The following is a 24,261-nucleotide window of genomic DNA, read 5'->3' on the forward strand; positions in this document are numbered from 1 at the left end:
TTTTTTTTTTTTTTTTTTTTTTTGCGGGGGGTGTGGGTGGGGGTTGTGATTATAGTGCCTCTATGAGCTGCAGAAGACACCAAAGAACTAGTCAAAACCTAGGCTAATGCTCCCACACCTACTTAAATGATACCTTACAAATATTAGTAAACCCTAAGTCAGGTGTTAGCAATGTAAGGAAGACCGGATGAGCTTAGCTTCCATTAACTGACAGGTCTCTTTCTTACCATACTGGTAACTAGTTAAAGTAGGTAAATTATTACTCAGAAAAGATGCTCACTGATTTATCAATAGAGACATGTTCTCTTACAGGTGTAGCCACTTTAACTCTCTTAAAAGTAGAACAGACTTCTAGTTGAAAAGGCAACCAGGTTAGGAAAACTAATTACTACCTTATTATTATTTTTTTTACATGATATCAATTATACATAAAGTTCTTGGTGTAGTTCTGAGGACACAGTAAACACTCAAGAGCTATTAACTGTTACTACTACTTTTAATACTTGAACATTTAGTGTTATTAAAATTATTTGAATTCTGAAAGCCACTGACAGATATCCATTATGTAGACAAAATATTTATAAGCCAAAATACGCTAGAAACATCCTGAGGTTCTGTGACTACTGTTCTGATATTTACTTAGCATATAACATATACGCAATGACAGCAATTCATTTTCTCTTTCAGAATCCCTGTGACTTCTTGACTACACTGAGCCCCATATGCTACTTCACGTGAACTACCTGCACAATTTCCTGGCACGTATTTAAATACACACTCTTCTGAGGAAACGATGATACCGTCTATGTGCTGGCAAGTATACAAAGTGTGGAATGTCACTGATTAAAATACAACTGGTGGCCCACAGTCACTCAGTTAAGCCTCCAGGAGAGGAGATGAGTTTGCAGGAGCCTATCCCTTTGTTCTCACTCGGTACCCCCTATCCCTGATGCGTGACAGTGTTGCAGAAAGTGCCAGCCTAGAGATGGCAGAGAACTACCTGGTCTAACCCAAGCTGCCAGCAGCCACCGTGACATCATGAGCTCTGACTGTTGTAACTAAGATAGAGGTAGCCTGAGCTTCCGCCTCATGATACATCTATCATTTAGATTCCAGCAGAATCTAACAGCAGATAACAGCAAAAAGCACAATGTGATGGCTAGACAGGGCCAACCCAGAACTGGCCCTAATATCCCGGTCAGTGCTCAGCCTTTGATCCTAACTGGCCTAGGAATGTCCAAGCTTCCAGCACTTCATGCAGAGGCACCCCTGGCACCTGTCTTCCTTTGCCTTGACTTTGCCGTGATGGAGAGAGCAGCAGCACTGTCTCATGGGGCCATATTCATCCTGCTGTGCCATCTGTGGTGTGGGCTGCCTGGTTCTACCTCTCAGTGCCCTGGTTTGTGGTGGCGAGTCTGGCCCCTTGTCGGCAGCAGCAGATTCAGAAGCTTAGATAGTTATGCAGACTTGACTGCTTGGACCATCACGTCCTCATTAATAAAACAATAGGGTAGAAGAGTTACTTTCTAAAGGCATCCCGGTGTTCTCAGGGCAGCAGGGTGTGACGATGGCAGGCAGGCTGAGGTTTCCGTTTGTTTCACAACCTCAGTCTCTTGTCCTGCTGCCTAATGCTTGGGGTTGCAGGTAACAGAGTCCTGCTCACTCTTCCAGGGTGAGCCTCCATACTCTGCCCTTCCCCTGTCTGTGGAACACGGAAGCAAAAGCAATGGTGAGGACAGCTGGATGGAGACGGGCATTAAAATGCAGATTGTGGATTGGGACTGAAGGTCTGTGGATGCAGATAAAGAAATGCACCCTAATAACATGAATGTCAATGAGATGATGCTGGTAAAGCTACACTCCTCTGAAGAAAGATGGTGCATTTATAATCACTTTCACAAAGCAGTACCTCTTACAGTAACGACTGTCTTTGATGTACTGCTTTCTCTTAGAAAGCTTCGTGTTAGTAACCTCACACCCAAAAGTCTCTAGCAAACACCTTGCCTTGCTTGCTGAATGTTATTCAGGACCTGTGCCTGTGCAAGGGAACATGGCTTCCGTTTCGGGCAGAGCTGCAGCCAGGGGCCCTGATGCTCCTGCTGTGGCAGGGCCAGCTCATATGTGTATGTGTGTGTGTGTGTGTGTGTGTGTGTGTGTATGTGTGGCCACTGCCTGCCCGCTGACTTCTAGGTTCATGCTGCTGTACCCTGTCAGCAGGTCTGTGCCATCTGACACAGCCAGAACCGTCATGGTCCTGCCTTTCCACATCCATGATGAGCTGCAGCAGTGGGGCAGGACTGAGGATTTAGATTTCTCTTGTGACAGTGCCCAAGGGGCAAATGTGGTCCTTCTGAGGCTCTCCACCTGCCAGGACCACTTGCCGGGACCGGCAAGCCTGCACCCAACACACAGCAGAATGGAAAGTTCCTTGGCTTAGAGTCCAGACATACTGGTTCTCCCCAACTGCCTGTAAAGTCAGGTGCCAGGTGTATAGCCCCAAACAAGTTACTCATCTTTGAGTTTCAGCTTCCTTGTCAGTAAAACAGGGTATACAGCAAGTGTCCTGTGGAGTTGTGAAAATTAAACCACAGCCATGGAGCCTCCCCATGGCAACCCGTAAAGAGGAGCTACTTCCTTGACGGTGACCATTCCTGTTGTGCTGTGCTGGCCTCTTAAGCCACGCCCATCCCGCCCTACAATGCAGCGAGCAAGACACCTAAATCCACCACCACAAGGCCAACCCAACCGGGGAGTCCTAGAAACTACGACTTCTAATTCCAGTTCTAGCACTGCTTTGCTAAGGGAGCTCAGAGAAGTTAATTTAATCTCTGGCACTTCAGAGATGTCCTCAGTATAACAAGGTGAACGCTATCGATACATCACCTGAAATATTTTTAGAAGGGATAACAAATAAACAACCCCATAAAGCCATTTACAAACACAGAGGAGTCACCTACCCATGTTAGCCGAGGACAGGAATCAAACAGACAGAAAAAATCCACCAGTAATCCTGAAACCTCATTAGGTTAAACACCCTTTCTTGTCAAACCAGGACTACAAACAAGGAAATAAACGGACTCGTCCGAGTCCATCCCCTTGCCCTCTCTTTTCTGTTTCCTGGTGGAAAAATTATGGGTACTAAGCTCCCTGTCGGTTCTCAACCACAGAATAATCCAGATTTGTTTACATAAAGTACTCTAAAATGACTAACCCATCACAGAATCAAGTCAAATCACAGTATAGAGATTTTTGTTAAACAGGACATGGAGAGCAGAGTTTTGCAAGATTGGAAAGAGCCACTCGGTTCAACCATTGTGTTTTGCAGATCAAGTACAGAAGGCATTTCAAGCACTTTTAAGGCTAGAGGAGGAGGTGATGGCAGCACAAATGTGTGTTTTGAGTGTTAACAGGAAGTAATGACAGGCAGGGACAATGAGGAGCATGAAAGAGAGCCTTTGTCACAGTGTCCCTTTCTGCGATCTCCACACGCGCTGTTTACCGTCTATCCTTTCATCTCTGTGGCCAGCGGGCAGTGAGCTGTGAGGGTATGGCCCTGAAATATTCCTTCATTATCAAACCAACTTCAACAGCTTATGTCATAATACTAATGAGACTTCCCAGGCACCTGTGTGCCATGACCATTTACAGCTGAAACGAGGGACAGACGAAGCTTCTTTCCCTCCCCACACCGCCCTCCTGTAAGTGACCAGCGCACTTCCCTGCACAAACCAGACCACATCTGGCAGAGCCCTGACTCCCTCTGATCCTGGCCTCGGCTCTCCCCAGCTCAGCCATTCTCTATTTCCTCGTGTATGGGGGGACGAAACTTGGTGTTCCTGGGAGAACTCTCTCCACACCTATCCATGCCGTACACTTTTTGTGTGGCCTAAAGTTCTATGCTCCGAACTCAGGAGCGCATTTCACCTGGATATCGTCTCCTAAGCTGCGCTCAGCTGTGTCAAAGATTAAAGATCTGTCCAGCCCGATATGATATTCTCAGAGATGAGTTCTCATGAAAACCTACACGCTAGCGACAGAATTTGGATAATTTTCTAGGTGTATTTCAAACTTTTCCTTCCATCATTTGATTATCGTAGCTCACTCCTTCCTCTGTAATTCCATGCAGACCTTTAATCAAATTCATGGATCCCCCGCTTCCCTCACAATCTTCTTTTGAAATTCTGTCAACCTTTGGGGAACTAAGGTCGACGTAAGTGAACTGCATATTCCCAGTTTAATCTTGTGCTGTCGTAGAGAAATGATTATCTCTGAAATCTAACTATGGCTTCATTTTGCCATTGTACCATCCTACCATCCCCTCACGAGATAATAACGAGATACCAGTATCCCTCAAGCAATGACACGAGGCACTTTTACAAATCCGATCAGGCACCAGTGCCAGTGCGTTAACATACTCTCTCACACAAGCCCTGGCAACAGTCCTATTAATTAGGGATATAGCTGAGACTATGTTGTTTGCAGAACTAAACATTGCCTTCCACTGGGTTCTGAGGCCAAAAATGGTGTGGCGATTCCCCGCTGTAATCCTGTGCTGGCATTTTCAACTGTGCACCACTGAAGAATCCTCAGACATTTTCTCTCATACAATTCCTCATACTGAGTAGGCCATGCTTGAAAAGTAACTCGTTTTTTATTTTAGTCAAAGCCGTACGTAAATAACTGCCCATCAACATTACTGAATCAACAGACTGCCAGCCAAAAGCAAAACAACCCGCTATTCAGGTAGGGTGTAAAACTTTATGGTGGGTGAAATAGACAATTTGTAATGGCTTTTTATTAAGTATTAAAATATACTTTTCTGTTCCCTGGGGCCTGGGCTTGCAGACTCGAACTCACTGGGCCCAGGATTTCCTTCCATCCTCCAACTTCCTCTCCTGGGTCTACACTGCTGAGCTGGGAGCCATCCTGTTGCACCTGGCCGAGCCTGACCTGGGGCTGCGCATACTGCTGTGGCTCCTGCAGGGGGAAGGGGCGTCTGTACCCCCAAGGACTCCTCCGGAGCTCCCCCTGCTACTCTCTGTCACAGTCCTTAAAACGTCATGTCCAAGAGAAACAAAATCCTTATTTCGTTTGTTTGGCTTCTATTTGTATGAGATTTGAGTATTATCTGAAAACACAGATGGCAGGGAAATGGCTCCTCCTAGGCAGTCCCATGAGGCCAAATTTCTCAGCTCAGGCCAAATTCTGCAAATGGAAATCTGAAGCATCTGCACCTAATGGATGTCCTGAATGACACATTCCACAGAATACATGTGTGGAATACATGTATGTTCCACACGTTTATATGTTGGGGCGCTCCACAAGGAGAGTTCACACCTACACAAATGATGAGGCAGACACAGTGCCTTTTGAGGCATGTTTCCTCAGGGCTCAGGAGGCTCCTCAGGCAGTGCCCCGCTCAGCCCCGACGGTGAGGATGCTGGGAAGCAGGGCTCACCATCACTGCACGGCCATTTCTCAAGCACCCTCTCTAACACGCACCATGAATCTGCCATGATCCAGACTCAAAGCACCCATAAACAAAGAATTATAATTATACCAAAGAACTGAGATCGTTGGTGAAGCCTCAAATAAGAAAGTTCACTACAAAGTCATTGAGACTAGGCTGGGAGGCTGCACAGAGAATGGGAAGGACTTTAAGTTCCATCTTCCTGCATTTATTTGGACTGACATCCACAGGTGTACGTGTGGAAGGTATGTTTATAGGCATATAGACATATACATACATAGATCCGTGTTAACAATTTGTATCACTAAATGCACATACATGTGATCACATGTCTACATTCACTTATATTTTGGAACATTTGAAATATTTTTAGGCATAATTATCTTTTTTAAGAAAATAAAACTGTAGGCCTTTGGAAATATTTCATTATAAAAACTAACTTATTCGGGCATTCAATATGTAAGAGCTACTTACTAAACACGTACCACATGTAAACATGGTGGCAGGCTTCGTATTTTGGTGATTTGGTTATAAAGGGCATGGTTGCTACAACAGTATTCCCTGGTATCTAGAACAGTTATCTGGCAAACAATAAACGTTCAAAACATGGTTGCTGAATAAAGAAATGCATCAATGCTCTGTGTGCCCCGCATGGCACAAGACTTCAAGGACTCAAATCTGTTCATACAGATGTTTCAGTTGTTTTCCATGACAAACTTAAACCAAAGTCATCTGAGAAAAAATACTCTAACTTGGCCCACTTAGGCTTTGATTCCAATGGGATGGTTTCAGGAGAAATTTCTCTGACACAATGAGATGAGGTTTGAGAGATTTTATGGCAAAAGTAATAATGATGATAATGATAAAATGATGATAATCATGGCTCTGACAACAAAGGCATTAATACCTCTCAGTAAGTAGGAGAGGTGGTTCAAAGAAAATGAACACCTCAAAATGCATTAAAATGGGTGACATTTGGCCCCAGAGTCAAGCTTTTTTGCTGAAGAGAGTAACAAATGGCAGCACCCCACTAGTAAAGAACACAGGGGCCGATTCCACGGAGAGCGGAGTGAAGCCTGCCTGGGAGGAAGGTGCCTATCCACACGGGTCCATTATCTCTTCCAGGGCAGGCCAGGAAGGGGCCCATTCACTCCACCTGGGTGAACACACTTGTCCCAGGAGGCCATTTCCCTTCCTGCCTCCTCCGATTGGATCAGGCTCATTTGTTTTTCTACCCCAGTTCTCCGGCAGTCCTCGCTCACCTTGCATGGGTTATCATAAAACATCTTTTGGCACGCTGCTGCTAAAATGGAGCACTCTAAACAAATGTTCTCTTAGGGCAGTAACTCCTTAATATAAACTGCATTTAATAAAACTGGTGGTAATTCTAAAAAGAAATGGGTAAGGCATATTCAGAGAAGATGTCTGGAAGAAATTTGCAATTAATATTTTACAAGACATTTAGATTCCACAGTTTCCTCCTTGCTGTTAAAATTTAAGAGGTTTTTCAAAACTGTATTCCTCTCTGTTATTACATCCTTAATTAAATTAATTTATACAGTGAATGCTCTAATGATACTGCTGTGGATTTCAATCCAAAAGTCTTATTACTAGAGACAATATGTGTTAAGACCTTGAAGAGAGAATGGCACCCAGCACAGTGCTGACACCATCAGCACAAGGATATTTGGCCCTGACATCTGATTATTGAAAAGATCTTGGTAGCTTTTCTGGGCCTCAGTTAAGTCTCTATTTTACTTTACTTTTTAATTGAGCTAAATTAGGTCAACAAAAACAAAATGAAAATCTTGCAAGTTGCCTTGATAAGGATGTCCCTCTGGGAAACACAACAGCAGATAATGACATTTCTACTGAAGAAACTACCAATTAGGTTGTGTCTAGATAAAACCCTCAAGAATGGATGCTATCTTTAACCACAAGTTGACATATCTTCAAAGCAGGGGCAACCAAAATTAGTCCAAAAACTTAAATGGTCCAGCAGTGGAAAAAGTCAGCCTAACAAGGCACCAAATCCAATGGCTTCTCAGGTAGCCCAGCCTGTGCAGATACACTCACAATATTCTCTTCAGGCTATAAAGGCTCTACTTACTAGGGATCTCAAGGATGTGTGTGTGTGGTGAATGGGCATTCCGTCTGCAGCAGAAAAGCATGAAAATACGAACCATGTAAGTATTAATTACCTGTCTACTGTCCACCCTTCCAGCTAGATTAGCTAGAGGCCCCCTTGGGCTCAATCCCTGCTACTTCCTGCCAATATCTAGCTTAGAGCTAAGCACACTGTAGGTACTCCATGATCATCTGGGATTAATCTCAGGAGATGTCAGTAATTAATAAGGCACTGTACCTAAAATTTCACCTGCTGCTGAAGCATCCAGCAACCGCTCCTAGAGGAGATGCATGATCAAACCAAGGGAATGACTCCCAGACTCATCCCTTGCTCTGTGTTGAGCTGTTGAATTTGCTTCCTTTATGACTGCCATTGTATTTCTAGGGTTTATGTTGAGAATTTCAGGGGATGTAAAACAGAGTGTCTTCTTTGGTTACTCAGTAAGAGGCAAGTTTGAGAAACGTGTCCTGAACGATTCTGCACTGCTCAGTAAGAGCCCTGATCCTTCACCTCAATCTGGGAGTCGTTCCCCCAGCCCCATGTAAAGGGTTTCCAAAATTCATTCATGGCATGTAAAGGAGGGCGCCTTCAAATCAAAATCTTACGGCCGACACATTCGATTGCACAACAGACCGTCCTATCAACTTGTTTCTGCTTCCTGACTGACCAAGTTCTTTGTTTCCCTCAAGAAAGAAAGATGGTGCATACAGAGGAAAGCAAACTCCCAACATCAATCAAGCTTCGCTGCATAATAAAAGTTCCCTATGAAACAAAACATCAACTGCAAAAGAAAATTACATAGGAAAAAACCCTAGCATTATTTGATCTTATTTTAAATAGAAAGTTTTGGACACTTTAGAAAAAAGGCAGCAAGTGACTTTTTAATGGATTTTATCCACAGGAAAATGATTACAACCAGAAAAGCTTTAAAGTGTCAGCTGGTGATGCATTTTTTCTTTATCCCTTTTATTTTTATTCAGAAAGAAATTGAAGGCATATGGCAAAGTGCATCATTAATTTCTTATTAATTTCATAATATGAAGGCAACCAGTTAAAATAGTAGTGTACAACTTTAAATTACCGAACTCACTTGGTATTTAATGAGAGATTTAGCGCAGCAGGGTCTCTGTTAAATTAAGTTGTGCCTTCACAGCACAGTGGGAAAACAGGTGTATATTGGTTTAGAATTATGGAAATGTTGACTAATTCCAAGGCTTGTAATCAAACAGCAAGGCACCCTGTAATATTTTTTTCTTCCAAGAATATGCATTAATCTTTTATGTCTGGTCCCATTTCTTTCTGTCCACCAAAGACTCACACAGCTAAAAAGGAAACACTTTCATGTTTTTCCTATAGCTGTTAAGGGTAATGTGTACTGGACAAAGCTGTGCATAAACGCAAGATGTGAAACTCTATCCTCATTTACCATATTCGAAATGGCAAATGTAGCAAGTGTGTGCACTGGAAAGGCTATCAGCCTTACAAATCAGATCTGACTTTTCAAATTTTCCTTCAACCTGCCTCAAGTAATTTGGCACAAGAAACTAGATAAGGAGAAAACCAAAAAGAATCCACGACCGACTTTTCTAACTCCCAAATTATTGTCCTTGACAGTGGGTCTCTAACGTCACCTCCCCTGAATTCTACATGCAGAATTTTTAGGAAGAAAAGAAGTAACATAGGTACAACATTTAAAAAATATAAAACATGTTGTTTTCTAAGAGTCAGTGTAAGAATCCCAAACAGAAGCATACTCATAAGTCACTTTTACGCATTTCAATATGTCCCATTCATTATATTCACTCTGGGTTTCTTGAGCGCATCCTCGACTATGAAGTTCACATGCTGGGAGCTGTGTTTCTAGTAGAGGGATAAATACCTATCCACCAAGCTCTGCATTCATTTAAAATATGATGTGACTTGGCATCAAACTACACTATACCTTAAATGCTAAATAAACAACAGTAATTTTAAAAAACACACCTAGAAGGGATTCTGCATGCTAATTACTGGAAAGCATTTCTTTTTAAAAGAAGAAATACAAAGTGGTCTTTGGGTCTGATTAAGAGCCTGGGAAATAAAAATTATTTTCATCTATTATTGGCTGAGTCAGTAAATATTTGCCTTGGCTCTTTCATTCCATAATGTGACCCAACACTGCAATCTACTAGAATCTGTGTTAAAAAAATCCATTTACATGAAGAATGCAGATAAAATAATACTATTTTTTAAAGTCACTGAGCAAAGCACTCAATAAAAGCAGCTTTACTAAGAACCACCTTAGTGGTTTCAGAGAGAAGCAGTGAAACTGGGCGGGACCATTGTGGGCCCACACACCTGCTTTTTCGAACCTTCTATTCTTTGATTTCCTCGCATACGAAGGGGAATACCAAAGTAGTAGGATTCGAGATCAAGGTTCATAATTTATGACTTTTGGGTGATGAAGAAGCTCATGTTGTGAGAATCTTTTGCTGAGTTTTTTGCCACTACAATCTTGTATCATGGATGAGTCTAGGATGAATCAAACAAATGCAATCTTTTCTGGGGGCCTGCGGGGGTTCAATGGTTATGTTTGCATGTGTGGATGTGTACAGACACACACGTGTTTGTGTATGCATTCAGAGACAAGTAAATGACACAAAGGTAGAATTATACCCTGAAAACATTAGGGACATTATCTTATCTTTCTCTTATTCTTATCAAACCAGGTTTCAATAAAATCATTATCCTTGCACTGGTTACCACAGGTGCTTCATTATAACAAATGCATGTCATTATGATCTTGAATGAACTCATCACTGATATGTGGGTCAATGGGGAAAACATTCAAACAGCATCAGGAAATTGCTAATAGCATGAAATACATAAAAGTGCCAGAAAATCCTTTAGAAAAACGGTATTTTGGTGTTGCTACATGCAACATCGGTTCATTTCTGGTGAACTGTGCCAACTATCAAATATTACTGGGAAGGAAATGGAGAAAAAATTGTCAGCTTTGTATTTTCTGTCCTGCATCAACATGAAGCCACAAATTGGGCATTAAAACATTGACTTTGTTAACCACCATTGACTGTTTAGAAACCATTAGGAGGCTTAATATTATGGCTGTACAGGGTACATTTTGTCCTTTCAAAAGAAAATCTAAAGACAAAATTTGAAAAGGAGCTCCTGGTGAATAAAAGCTTTTTCTTTTCCATTTGCTTCTCTTGTGTGTGTTGGGTTTTTTTTCTTTTTTCCTTTTAAAATCTTAGCCCACCCAATACTCTTTGGCAGCCGCAGCTGCCCAGTGGGGTCACTCTGATTTTCTAACCAGGGGATGCACTATTGGACAATGCCTCCCGTCAGTGTTAACGCCAGCGCTCCTTTACGGGCTGGCCAGCTGGTGTGGCTGCTGCAGGGAACCGGGGGGTCAGCACACACTCCTCAAAAGACCAAAGTCATTTTTGGCACTAAGAGCCCAAAACTAGAACCTTCAGTTGAAAGGACCATTTTCAAGCAATAAAGTGATTCTGGTACAAAAGTAAACCGACTCACCCCAGGTAAAGTTTTAATATTGTGCAGTGCATTCTGGGCCTCAAGTGCAGCTTTTCTTGTATAAAATGTTACGAAACAACAACCTACAGAGAGAAATGAAAAGGTTTTAGAAATTTCTGTGAATGCTTTGCTTAGATATAATGGAGACTGTGGCGAACAAATAATCTACTTAAAAGGATGCACAATTTAAAAATAATAAAGCGTATGAGAACAGCAATAACAACATCTCAAGCATTTACACAGTACCTTTTCATCCTAAATCATATTTATTAGCTTTACCCACGTTGGAGATCAATTCCTGACTCCGTGCCTCACATCACTGGAATACAGCTATTCAGGAATGAGGGTGGGAGGTGGTGGAGGAATGGGTGAGGTGTGAAAGGGACCTGTGTTATAGCGCCTACGTGAAAAGAAGTATTTATTCACAATAACAACAGCACAAGCTTACATTAATTATAATTTTCTTAAAGTGTATCTCCAGAACATCAGGCTTTTGAAAGACTTTCTAAACTCAAAGGTTCAGACAACTGGATTATATGCTTCTTAAAAGCTGGGATAGTGCATTCTTCTTTATCTCTACCACATGACATGATGCAAAGTTCTGTACATATGACCCTCAATACTCGTTTGCCAACATGGAAGACTGTATTTTAACTGGTTTAGAAATTAAGCTACAATACAGATGGGTACATGCCCAAGCAGATGTTAGTGGACTCTGGCCCATGCATTACATATGGCTGTGGCATACAAACTGGCAACATCTAGATTCCTCCTTTCCAAGAGCCTGTGGGAGTCCCCGGCCCTGCCGGGCAGGCCAGCATATATCCTTTTCCAACCAACCTCCTCCACCAAAGAAAATGGTATGGAAATCCTAGACCATTCCCTCTGTGTCCTGGAGGAGGGCTTGCACCTTCTTCAACTTGTAGATAAAGATACTGGCTATTTGTTCATCAATATACAGTTTCTCAGCACCATCAGTTTGGGAAAAGAGGGTAGGACAAAAACTTCTGAAATTTAAGAAACAAAGATGCTAATCTTTGATCTGGGATGTCTTTGGTGAGTGGTTGAGGAAAAAAGTAAAGGGATGCACTCACCGAGACTGTAGGTATTTTATCTTGGTTTTACTAAAGGAACGTAATGCACAGAGCCAGACAGGGGCCAGAAGAGCTTTGAGAAGTGCTCCCATTCCAGGGGGAAAATAAAGTATAATCTCATTCATACAAGATTCTGAAAGACATCCAAGATTCTTCCTCATTTGGAAGACAAATTTGGAACCTCGTCATTTTACACTTGATTTAGTTAGAGTCTACTGACGGTCAATATATACAAAACCTTTGCCTTTTGGACAGGGTAGACTATGACCATAGCATCTTGGCATTTGAAAAACTCCATGCATCCAAGGATCAGAAACCCTTCAAATGTATCACTTGAATGAAGGGAACTGAACATTATGACATTTCTTTAAAGAATCAAGCTGAAGAGACTGACCATTTTCACGAGCATCTTATTTCAGCTCCTTTGAGGTCTTTGACCAGAATCCACTTGGCTCTGCTTCTTGATGGTAGATTTTTTAGTGAACCCATCAACTTCACTAGTGAGTTCAGCTTCACTGGTGCGATGTAAGCCTCAGAAAAGCCATAGGAATTGCTTCAGGCCAAGGAGTAATTTCCAATAAGAAACTAACATCCTAGCTTCCAGTAACCATGTTTAGAAGAAAAATACCAACCATGTCTCATCAGGCTTGGTATACAAAGAAAAACAGGACAAGCCTTCCTAAATGCTTCTAGCAAACACGGTCTCAGTGAGTTTTCCTTTCCCCGTCCTGGGCTTATGGCATTAGTTTCTGGATAAGGAAGCAATAGGGAAGTTCTGAAATACCGCCTCATTTAATAATCACAGTTTCAAAAAAAAAAAAAAGCAGAATCTGATACTTTTAGGCAGGTAACTTTTGGGGCTGAGATGTTTAAAAAGAGAAGATTTAGGGATGCAGCAGTTTACTGGCTGAAATAAAGGAAATTATGAAAGAGTAAGTTCAGGAGATGAAGAACCGATGCCAGTTTGGCCACGCCAGAGCCAAGAATGAAGAGTTTAGGTTGGCCTGGAAGAACAGTGGTATGACAGGGAACATGAAAATAAAGTACTAAACAACACTAAGATAAAAGCAACAAGGAACAATGATGATGTAAATGGAGTGAATTGTGTGTACTTCTGTGTGAGCAGCTGTGGAGAGCTTTGACCAACGTACAGCGGTCTCAGGGATAAAGGGAGTGCTCCTGCCTCAGACACCCAAGCAAAATCCCTGCCATGGCCCGCTGCCTGAGAGTCCACCAGGAAAGTATAGTCCATTTGCTATTTACATATTAAAACACGACCCTTGAGGAAGGAGACATTTCATTGTTCCCAGTTATTACAGCTTAGTGTGATTTTAGCTACTTTAAAGGGTCTTCCTCTTGAACAAAGTTCTTAGTGAAAAGAAGGTGGGTGGCTTTGTTTTTCAGAAAGGGAGAGATTGAAGCTGGTATCTGAGCAGGGTGGGATGGCAGGTGAATAGGAGAAAGGAAGGATGAAAGCACTCGAACATACAGAAGAGCAGATGGGAAGATCCCCAAGATCTCAAATGCTTTCCAGTTTCGTCCAAGGTTCACTCTGCCTTTACAACTAGTACTGTGAAGTCAGCGACTTATCACTACAGATCTTCTTCCAACTACGCATAGCTCTTAAATGTTTCAGTTAAAAGTGTATACTCATCTAAACAAGTATTCTTTAAGATCATGCCAAGAGCAGCTCTAGTTCCAGTGTGACACACAGGAGGATATCCTAGGCAACACCGCTAACGTGTCTTACTGCTCATCTGTCTGACCCGAGAGCCCAGCTCCAGCACAGCTCCACAGGTGCCGTGTTTGGTAGGGAAGCCTGGAGCCTTTGTGCCGATTCCAAAAGGGGATCCCATCTCCATGATCTCCAGGTGGGCAGAGCTCCTTGCTCCAAGTCCACGGCTTGATAAGCCCATCCCAACCTGGATTTCTAACTCCATTCACAGCCTCAGCAGGGTACCCTTGCGTAATGAGCAACTTACACAAATGTGGGGTCCTGGGCAGACAAGGAGACTGGGAATATTAACCCCAGAGGCTTCTTTTGGTTTTTCGCATTTAGTTCCTGAATGACTTACTGTGGGGAATATCTTACTTCCTCAGTACCTTAGTTAGTTTCCTCATTAAAACATTTATTTATTTTTGAGTCAGGATGTCACTCTGTTGTCCTGGCTGGAATGCAGTGGTGTGATCATAGCTCACTGCAGCCTTGAACTCCTTGGCTCAAGCAGTTCTCTGGCCCCTTCCCTGAGTACCTGGGACTACAGGTGTGTGCTACCATGCCTCACTACTTTTTAAATTTTTGTAGAGATGGGGGTCTCACTATGTTGCCCAGGCTGGTCTTGGACTCCTGGCCTCAAGTGGTCCTCCCACCTTGGCCTCCCAAAACCCTTAGACTATAGGCATGAGCTACTGTGCCCAGCCTAGTATGATCAGTAAGTAAACACCAGGTCTGCCTAATATCCCCCCACAAAACTATGTGGATATGAAGCCAAAGTGTTTCATTCAGGACCAAAAAAGAAAAAGGGTCAAAAGCATTCTTTACTTCTATTAGACTAAAGGAGGTCTTACGCTTCGTTCAGCATGCCATTGTAATGGTTCACTTAACAAGTACAGTGTTTGGTTTTTATTAAAATTTGCAGGATGAATACAGAGCTCCAAATTGAAACACTCAGCTTAGATGCAGCAATTAGTGTTTTTCCCCAGCAGGACTTTAGTGTGTACCTTTCCAGATACTGGAATGTGTTTGAAAGACTTTCTATGAGTTTCTCCTAGTTAACAACCATAGTCTTTTTATCCACCTATCACTTAATATGCTCCTCTAAAATCTTAGATTACCGACCTGCAGACAATATTTCAACAAAGAGAGAAATACCATTATTTTCCCTGAAATGGCAATTATTATGGCAAAAGGTCAAAGAGCTACTACAGATCCCTGAAAACTCATGAAGGCTCAACAAGGATGAAATTTTCTTTCTTGTCAGCCCTAACCAAACATACAGCTGTTAAGGGAACCACCTGTCTCCTAGATTTCCCCACGCCAGCTGTAACTCAGGTCTGAAATGTACTGGATTCCTTTCCAGGTCAGCTGCAGCACCAGATGGCTCAGCAGTCTGAGTCAGGGGCAAGCCTCCTCCCCTGCAGGCTCTGTTTCCAATATCACATCAGTGTAAGGTGGGTACTCACACATCTACAACACCCAGGGACTCTTTGATGGTCAGTGGTTGCACCATACATCACAGGGCACAGTCCCTTGGGCTTCAGAATTCATTCCCGGAACCCCCCTTTCCCTGCTGTCCATGGAGTGAAGAGAAAGGCCTCTCTCCATGTTAGGGTGACCAGCCAGGGGGCTCGGCTCTGGGGATCAGCACAGGCTGACGCAGTCTGATGAACCAGGTGCTTCTGCAGGTCTCAACCCTCCCATTGCTGCTTAATGCTGGTAAATTTCTGCTGCTTCATCTTTTTCCACTTTGCTCATTTGACACTATCTAATAAGCACCAGCACGGGACGATTCATGCCACAGCTTATCTACTCATTCAGGAGCTTCTGCCAGTGGCAGTGGCCTAGTTAGAAAAGAGAAACATGGTGTTCCACGCCCAGGTGACTTCAGGATATCCCTTGTTTCAACGACCTCAACAATTCATTGTAATAATAAAAGCTTTGGTCCTTGAAGCGAAAAAGAAAAACCCCAAAACACAAAAAAATGCCATCCTCCCTCATGTGCCAGTTTATCAAGCCCCTGCCACGACTCCTCACCAGGACTTTTAAAATTCACAGGTCCATCAGGTCCAATGGAAAACCCGGGAGAGGTGATCCCAGAACCAAATATCGCAGTCTCAGGTCCATACAGAGCCTAGCAGTCCCACTAGGGATGACTTCTTCTGTTGACTACACAAAGACTGTGCCGATTCTCTGTAACTCTGAGGGGAAATACACTAGATCTTACTGGCCACTAATACGTCACTGTGATTCTGCTGTTCACTGTCAACATCTAGCAGGGCCCCTAGGAAGGGAACGTAAGACAGAACCAGCACAGAAGAAAGGTCCAGGGGCACAGAGCCTGTGAAGGCAGGCCCAGGGGGGCCTCACAGGGAGCATCTCGGGTGACCATGAAGCAGCAAGAAGACCCTGGACACCGAGGGAAGGAGACAGGTACGGAAAGCCCTGGTTTCCCATTTCCCACCTGTCACCCTACCTACCGCCCCAGAGGCCTGCTGCGGGAATGTGGATGCTTTTGACGCCCAGATCCCAGAAACTGGTAAGTTTAGCAATATAGTTGCCTTTCAGCTTGGAAAGCAATCTGTAATCAGTATTATAATTGCGAGCTATGATTATGCCATCATGGATCAGAAGTGGAGAGTGGCAATTCCCAGAGCGGCTGAGTGCGACATACTCCACACAGGGTAGCTGGTGTCTCGCTATATTTTTTCACTAATAGTTTCTGCTGTCATGAAGAGTTCCCTCAGGTATTTTGCCTGCTTAACTGCTAGATAATTTGAGACACTGGTATGAGATTTTTGCGGTTTCCAAAGATAAAGCCCCAAAGGCCAGTGGTAGCCACACACTCTCTCACACACACACTCTCTCTCACACACACACACTCTCACTCACACACAGTAGTGCATCTAAAATCATAAACACTCAACTGTACTGAAAGACTTTAATTTTAAATGATCAAGTAGATTTATCCTCAAAGAAACCATCTGGATTATCACAGACCTTTTCAAACCACAGCTGTTTCCCTTGAAAATCTTTACTTGGAAACTCTGGGTAATAATACTCACAAGAAAAAAAAATGGACTGATATATAAAGATAACCAGTTTATATCATGGTTTGCTGTGAATCAAAGAGCAATAATGTATCAACATTTTTCAGTGTGGAGGTAATGTAGACACCACCCTAGACAATGATATCATGAGGTCAGATTTTAAAACTCATTCTGCCCTTAGGAAATTTGACACCATATTCATTAAAGAAACTTCCTCCGAGCTTTCTAAACCGAGGTTTGATGCTCTGAGACACTGTTTTAAAAAAGGCAGTTTTCTTTAAATCCCTTGACTCTAATATATGGACAGGGCAATTTTTGTTTTAAGAGACAGGATCTCGCTCTGTTTCCCAGATTAGAGTGCAGTGGTGCAATCGTAGTTCACTATAACTTCGAACTCCTGAGCTAAAGTCATCTTCTCCACTGTAGGCTGCCGAGTATCCAGGACTGCAGGCATGTGCCATGACGCCAGGCTCATTTTTAAGTTATTTAGTAGAGACTGGATCATGCTATGTTGCCCAGGCTGTTCTCAAACTCCTGGCCTCAAGTGGTCCTCCTGCCTTGGCCTCCCAAAGTGCTACGATTACAGGTATGAGCCACTGAGCATGGCTGATGCAGTTTTAAAAATTACATTCATGTTTTCTTTTAAAAATTGGGATTTTAGTTTGTTTTTTTATTGACACATAATCTTTGTACATATTTATGGGGTACATGTGGTATTTTGATACATACATGCAAAGTACAATGATCAAATCCAAGGCAGGAGGACAGTGACTTGAGTTGTTTTTAATTATTGAAACAGTGGCTCGTCAGCTGCAGGGCAGGAACTCCAGATCACATGCCAACGAGTCACACTGCCAAAGGCAGGGGCTGACCCCACATAGCAAGGCTGGTTTTAGTGAGGCATTCCCCATGACTCTTCTGCAGCTACCAGCCTGAAGCGAGGAGAAACTCCCCTGTGAAAGGTGTTCTCTACCATGGCAGGAGGGACCTTTCCGGAAAGTTCTAGTTCTAACTGCTAATTCTTTTTCTGATACTACCCTTCAGTAATATCTTATTACAGGGAATTGTGGAGCATTTTCTGGAATACAAAATAACTATACAACTTGAGGGCTGAGGAGAGAAAGTGAAAAATGGTTTCCTGCACTTCTGCGGCAAAAGTGGTCAAATAAAAAGTATTTCCATTTCGGAGCTTATGGGGTTGGGCATGAGAACAGCTGTCTCCCTCCCCTAAGTGGACTCTGCCCCAGGGTCAAGATGGGCCTGTCCACATCTTCAAGGCCATTCAACATCTTACATATATGAAAACCTACTGTTTTCTAAATCTAAGCACATAAACACTTGAAAACAGCCCTAGACTGATCATCTGATGACTGAACTCCGTATTTTTTTTTTTTTATTAAACAACAAAGTAATAGCCCTAGCAGACAACTTCAACTCGAGTTATATTCGAATTCAGGACATCAAAAAAGTCATCATGTTTTAAGTAGGAAATTCCTTTACAGGCTGCCTTTGAATTCTAAGGGGCTGACAGATCAAGGGACGAAGGCCCTGGAAGGCTAAATTAGTGAACGCGCTATTTTTTTTTTCCTTTCTGTGAATGAAACGCTCTTTTGTATGTGCATTTGCAAGCAAAGCAGGTGCCTGCTTCACACAAGTCGAACTGCAATTGGGATCTTGGCTTCTTGTCAAGTCAGTAGCATGCAAGCCAGTTTAAGTCAAAAGAGGACACACTCCTCATACTTGATTCCCATTGCCATCTATTTTCTCCCTCAACCTTAGCCACTCGGAGGAGAATTTAATACTTTTTTTTTTTTTTCATAGTCCAAAGGTTATGGATCTAAGAGGGACATTCTGTGCTCAAGCGAATCTGCCATGCGTTATGGTTTCAACTCTCAGTCACTGGCTTTGCCCCTGCCAGGACACCCTACTTTCACTTTCTACAAGGCAGTTAAAGGTTAAAAACAGACAAACAAAACCATCAAAAATCCCCTGAATTAAAAAGTTCAAGACAACTTAGCATTAACCTTAAAAAAAAAAAAAAAAGAAAGGAGTCCTTTCTCCGTGGTAGAAGGTGATTTATAACCCTAGCATCTTGAGGCAAAAGGCAATGACAAAATGTCATTCTTAGAAAGTACAAGGAGGCCTCAGGACATGATATGAGACCCTAGATGGTCACCTATGTAGCCCCCTGCTTTTTTTCTTTTAGCCCAAAATCCAACTACTAAGAAGAACTGGCACTGCTAGGAAACAGTCACATCAGGACACTATGACTGACCCTGGGCCCCATGGTGCTGGGCCCTTGGCGTAAATTCCTGTGGCTGGACCTCCACGCAGTGCCCGCTTTCTAGGAGTGCTAGATACAAGTGAACAAATGATGCCACCGATTTCACGAGCTCCATCTGAAACCCAGTCCCCTTGCCTCTCAGCTTTCTTACGTAGTCCTGCCTGTAATTTCATGATCGTGGCTCCGCTGTACTTGATGCTGAAGGCGGATGGCTGTAATGACATCACCTGAGAGATACAGGAACCAGAGGCCTGAAAAGAGTACCCATCACAGCAAAAGTTAGCTAAAGGGAGAACCTCCAGGAAGATCAGACATATCTGTGTTGTACTGCTCCTCCAGCCTTTTACGGCTTTAAACTCAACACTATAAAAAATAAAATGAGAAGAAGTCAAGGGAGCGTTGCCTTCTCCTGGCTTCCATGCCTTTCCTGTAGAATCACAGAATTTTACAAGCAGCCAATGTTGGGAGTCGGGAAGCAGTACTCCAACATAAAGGCCTCACACGAAAAAGTCTCTCTCTGACCTCCTCCTGCCCTCCTGTCTCTCAGTCCCAGCCTCCCCTAAGCCCAGCCACAGAAACTGGAATCCCTCTCTTTCCCATAGCAGGCCACAGAAGCCAGAACCCCCTTTCCCCAAAGCCAGCCATAAAACTTAAAAATACTGCTCTGACTTTCCTTCTGTTGTTCTGTATAAAACTGGCCAGAAACAAATTCTCCGACCTACCTTGTTTGACTGTAGGTCATAAGACCCCCATTCCAGAAAAGGTCCTTCCCACACCCAGAAGGCAGAATCCTGCTCCGAGAGGCCAGGGAGAATGTGGACCGGCAGGCCTTGCCGAGTGTCCCTGCTCAGTCTATTAGTGTTACATCACGTCATTTTTGTCCAATCACATTACTACATGGCTGACCCTACTTTGTGGAACCTAAGCATGCAAATGAGCCTAGACACACTTTGTTGGACCTAAGCATACCGTTTCCCCTGTATCTTTGGGTCTGCATCCTGAAGGCGCCTGTGTCACAAAAATTGTGATCTCATAAACCCACGTGCCTTTTCTCCTTCGGATCTGCCTCTTGTCAGGGATTCTTAGTGAACCTTCATAGGGCCAAGGGGAGGTTTTCTCTTGGCCCCTACACTAGTTCTACCAGCCTAACCCCTCACACCCTCCCATTTTACAGATGGGAAAACACCAGTCCACAGGTTAGCAGGCTGCCCCCAAGTCACAGCAGGAGCCAAGAGCAAAGCCAAAACCATCCCAGCAACCACGGGTCAATGAGCACCCCTCAAAGTCTATGCCTCTCACAGGGAGAATGTCCCGGAACCGCCTCTGACGGGGTCCGCCTCACTCTGAGAGATCTGCTTCACACTCTGTTCATGTCACCTAAAATGTCTCTTTATAACTGAAACCTCTCATCTGAAATGTCTCTCAAACAGTCACCTAGGACGACCCTTTTGCGCCACCTAAAAGTGGGAATTCCATAGCTAGAGTAGCAGCTACGCAAACACGAACACCTCATCCTGTACAAATCAACTTTTAAGGAAACTGTATCCAATTAGCTTAGTTTTACAGAGTTTGATATAATTGGCACCCTGATGTCAGCAGTATCACCATCTGGCCACTGCCTAGGAAGCTGACAGGCGACGCTGCCATCGGGCCTTCTGTATGTGAGCTATGTGGACTCCACAGTTTGGATTACCAAGCGCCATCCCAGGAATTCCCCTGGGAAACTTCCCCTGGCAGCATGGGACCCGCACTGCCCTCTGGCCGCCTGAGGCAGTCGTGCCACGCTCTGCCAACATCCTTCCTCACTTTCCCAGCAAGATTCCTTACAGACGGCAAATCTGAGCCACCTTTTCAGCCCGGGAGGGAATGATGATCTCACTGGGCTCCCTGGCAACCCCACACCTTTCCTTCAACTCTCCACTTAACACACTATGACCACCTTTCTGTCAACTGGCCATGAGATCCAGGCCCCTGGCAGTCTCCTGTTGCCCTGGGGACTTCCCCTGGAGGAACCATCTTCTGTTATTTCCATGACCCTGTGAAGACTGGCAAGTTTCCTGTGTTTTCTGCGAGGAAAATGGAGTCTCTTTCTTTCCTTTTGACCTAGATTAAATCGACTGCATTTTCAAGCCTCTTGGGAAAGCAAGTGCAGCCTAATGTGCACAGCTATGTGTGTACTGTAACACTTCCTCATCCACGATTATGTAAATTCCACCAAAGCACAACACAAATAGAAAAGGTATCAAGGGCAAAATTGCTGGAATCTGCTTTTCCCCTTCTCTGGTTCTTTGAAATAAGCCACTTATGTTAAACCATTTCAATTGTCTAATAGCTATGAAAGTATTGGAAGAATTTCAGCATCATCATTTTTTCCCTGATGGGACAATCATCGTGTTCAGCTGTTTTGCGAACTCTCCCACTCTGCTCTGAGCAGAGGTAGGGTGATGTGTGCATTTGTCGAGGCCCCCAGGGGGTGACGTGAAGAAAGCAAGCAGTCTCCTTTGTTAGAGAAAAGGTCACTTGACTATTGGAATGAAAGATAATAAGCTAGCCATAGAATTGATAATGCTTTGTATTTTTCCAATACTAATTCCAAAGTAGTGAGGAGAACTGTATTTTTTTCTCTGAAAGTAAGGAAGCATGAAAAACTTCAAGTTGAACATAACAAGCCAACTAGAGGGTCTGGCTTCCCTAAAGTGGGCGTAATTGGCCCAACTCCCTGGTTGGCTGGTCTCCCTGGGGTCTTCCCGGTAAGGTGGAGACCAGTGGCTCAGTGGCAGGTAGGCCTTCAGACTCACCAAACCAAGATCACATCCCATACACCAAGGAGGCATCACGGGGTTAAACATGGTCGGTATAAGGTCTTGAATCCAACTAAAGAGGATTTAGTTTCTAAAGTACTGAGGGGCCTCATTAGAAGAAAGTTTCTAATATAAGGTTATTTCATAGAATAGTTTCTCTAGAGGATAGGATAGCATTATAATTAGGAGGCTAGTGGCAATGAGAGGTAGGTTAGAATCACAGGTATTTTCCTACGATTCTCAATTCACAGCACACTGGGCTATTAGATGCTTCCAGGCCAGGCGGATCTCTCAAGTCTCCACTTCACTGCCTTGCTTCGACAGTGCATCAGCTTGAATTCCCTGGACTAAGAACACAGGCCCCTTCTTGTTAGCCTGAATAAAATACAGCTCAGCTCTGTTCCTGAGCACCTATCAGTGGTATTCTAACTTATTACTCAAGTGTTCTAGGTGCCTCTGAACTCTCAAAAGGGTTATTTGCAATCCAAAGCAGAACAAAGGTAATTTTTTCTGGAAACGGAATGAGGAAGTTGTTATCTACTTCCTCACTCTGGTCTTTACAGTCAAAGTGAAATGGACAGGCAAATCCTTTGGCTATAGAAATCCAAGGCTAGGCTGAAATAAACATTTGTACTTATTGTAGATTTTTTTAATTGTTGGATATGATGCTGGAGAACTAATATTTATGGCCATTATAACCGTCTCCACCCCACTCCGGCAATAACTGAGCCGCATTTCATGTGTATGCAGATCAGAGAGAGAGATGTTTCTCCCATACTGCCTGGAACAGCGGAAATCATTTAAAAAATTCACTTCTGAGGCCAAGGTGGTCCCTGAGTTCTCATGGCAGACACCATGACAGTTTTCAAAGTGATGCTGGATAGTCTTCTCATGCTCATTCATAATCTTTGTGGTGAGGCTGGTACGGTCATTCCTGATTAGCATCACGGGCTGATGACCTCACCTCCCTAAGCCTCTGGTTCTTAATAACATGGGGTTAGTGACAGCTATATTATAGATGCATCACATTAAGCCAAACAACGTATGAAAATGTTTAACACAGTTCCTGGCATGTAAATAAGAGTGCTTAGTAAATCTTAGCAGCTACTGTCCACTTTAAATTTAACATGTTTCTCCACAGAGCCCTGAGCCCTAACAGACACTATGCAGGCTCCCTTTGAGGCAAGTAAGGGATAGGGAGCTTTACCCCACTTTTATAACAAATGCAATAGGGAAATGCAGCCGTGACAGGCCTGCCGCAGGCTGCGATGCCGCTGTGCATCCCTGGCAGGAAGGGAGGGTAGTGAAGCCGCTTTTCTAAGTGATGACCACGAGCCCTTTAATAGGGCTTAGAATTGATTGTGTTGTCTTGCTTTCTGAAGTAATTACTTGGAACTAGCAGAATTCACCCATTCGCATGGCCTTTGAATACTCTGAACATCCATTTACGTGGCCTCTAAATAGTCAATCAATTTTAATGTAATCATTTTCATGACTTTCTTATTCAGAGTACAACAAAATTTTCCCCAACCGTATGCTCTATGATATGCCCCCAAGAGACAAAAAAATCCCTCAAACAGTTTGTTATTTAAAATAAAACCTATGGCTAAGGAGCATACCCAGGTTTCACTACTATACGAGTTTAACCACAGATTTGTCACTTCCCTTTATTTCAGCAACAATAGCGGAAGAAAAAACAAAAGCAGTAACACTGGGCTTCGCAAGAGGATGTGATGTCCTAAACGCCTGCGACAAGGACGGGGAGGAGGAGATGTCTGGCAGAAGCCTGGGGGCACAGACCACCACAGGTGTCGGGCACCTCTTGGCCATGGGGTTTCCAGCCGCTGGATTTCATTTTGAGAGTTCCCATCACACGGGGATCAGGTGCAGGAGATCACTGCCATCTGACTGTGGTTCTGCTGCCACGCTCCCCTTCTCCTAAGGAAGGCAGCTCTCTGCGGGCAGCTGCTACCTCTTAGGCTTCCTGGGTCCTCCCACTGGGCCCTACAAGGCACGGCGTGGTGCTAGGCACTGGAGGTTCCTACTGTATACTCAGGGGTTGACTTTCCCCGGGGCATTTTCACACTCCCTTCCCCTATAGCAACACGGTTTTCTTTTCGATTTGGAGTTCCATGAGCCTTTCTGATTCAGGTTCCTACGGGTAAAAATAGTCCATGCAACAC

General features: G+C 43.6%; 1 protein-coding gene across 1 annotated transcript in view; it reads right to left on the reverse strand.

The window, feature by feature from the left end:
- CELF2 (CUGBP, Elav-like family member 2) overlaps window positions 1-11,219 on the reverse strand; it is a 124,619-nt gene extending 113,400 nt beyond the window's left edge. Inside the window, exon 1 of the mRNA XM_011974900.1 lies at window positions 11,133-11,219. The gene's annotated coding sequence lies outside the window, so the exon portion shown is untranslated. The remainder of the gene's footprint in view (window positions 1-11,132) is intronic.
- Window positions 11,220-24,261: the final 13,042 nt, after the last annotated feature.

The sequence above is a fragment of the Mandrillus leucophaeus genome, unplaced genomic scaffold (genome assembly GCF_000951045.1).
Source record: "Mandrillus leucophaeus isolate KB7577 unplaced genomic scaffold, Mleu.le_1.0 Scaffold15, whole genome shotgun sequence".
NCBI lineage: Eukaryota > Metazoa > Chordata > Mammalia > Primates > Cercopithecidae > Mandrillus > Mandrillus leucophaeus.